The sequence below is a fragment of the Bactrocera tryoni genome, unplaced genomic scaffold (assembly GCF_016617805.1).
Source record: "Bactrocera tryoni isolate S06 unplaced genomic scaffold, CSIRO_BtryS06_freeze2 scaffold_86, whole genome shotgun sequence".
Lineage (NCBI taxonomy): Eukaryota > Metazoa > Arthropoda > Insecta > Diptera > Tephritidae > Bactrocera > Bactrocera tryoni.
The window spans coordinates 109,164-110,532 of record NW_024396509.1 but is presented as its reverse complement, the minus strand read 5'-3'; the positions used below and the strand labels follow the sequence as shown (position 1 = coordinate 110,532).

At 38.6% G+C, this 1,369-nt stretch overlaps 1 pseudogene; it reads left to right on the top strand.

The window, feature by feature from the left end:
* Positions 1 to 1,166: 1,166 nt before the first annotated feature.
* On the top strand, positions 1,167 to 1,369 carry LOC120782006 (annotated as a pseudogene).

Below are 1,369 nucleotides of genomic sequence, written 5' to 3'. Positions count from 1 at the left end.
AGCCGTCGATTGGGGATATTAGAGCAGGACAGATATACTTTTTTATATGACACTGCTGAATGAGCGCAACAAAGATGTATGATCACATGTGTACGCACGTGACTGGGTAAAATTGTCGCTCGGCCTATGTTAAAGTACACATGATTACCCTATGGATTACCCACTCTCTTACCCACTGATTATCTGGTTTTTTACCCGCTCATGGTTGGCAGGGATGTTTGTTGAAAAAATCTTAAGCGTTTCGAAGATTGAAGATAAAACGTTAGACTCACTGAGATGCGCAACTAAAAGCTAATTGCCTGTGCTTTGGTCGAATTCAAGAATTCCGATTAAAACAGAAAAACGTCCATTCGCGGGTATAGTTTTTATACAATGGAATTCTTTATTACTTTAGTTTCATGAGTTAGCCTAAACTAACCTAACGGCTTAGACTATTCGTAAGTACTTTATGTATCCAAAAAAAGGGGGTAAGTATAAGTATGTAGTTATAATTCAATTCAGCAATTTCATAATTCATGGTAATAGAGTATTCTAACACATTGGTAGTAGATGATGGTTTTGTTAATCTATATACATATATAAAAATAAGTCCGTATATGTACGTCGCCGAACTAATCATAAACGCGTCGTGCGATTTCAACCAAACTTATACACTAGGTAGTAGGCAGTGGCCCATATATGGTTTATGTGAAGTTTGGTTGAAATCCGATAACGCATGTGTGTGCGGTGCGTATGTGAAGTGAGTGTGTTTTTGCCGCAGGCATTTTTGAAGTTATACTTCTTATACGAGTTCGGAAAAGGTTGCGATAGATTCAGGTTGTGTAACCTTGCTCAATATGAATCTAGGCAACCTTGTCTGCGAAGATGTTCGAGCAGCAAGCGAAGCGGTGACAATCGGCGATCGTTTGTTCGTTTCTTTCGGCGCAGCTCCGCTTTTCTGCCAACAACACAATGTTGCCATGCTTATGCTGTTGTTGTCTTTGTAGAACCATGTTTCAATTTTTGGTTGCTGACATATTCACATGTGTGCGCATATGTATGTTTGTATGCTTGTGCATTATTGAAGTTATGCTTCTTTTTCTTTCGTTTGTCTTTCATTTCTGCGAATTCTCAACTATTTTGCGTATCTTTTGGTTGAAATACGCTGCGTTGGCCGTTGAAAAGTTAAGGCTATACTTTACAGGATCATTTCAGTAGTTAGTCTTCATTTACATTTTTTGGAAACCGACCCGAGGTGACGAGATATATCGTTTTCTCAGACAGCGTGAGGTATAAGAAGTTCATTTCTAATTTTGTCTTGTGGCATATTAGAAATGATGTTCCTTCGAAAATCGTTCGCTTACAGCGGATAAAACGACTTCTGAGTGGT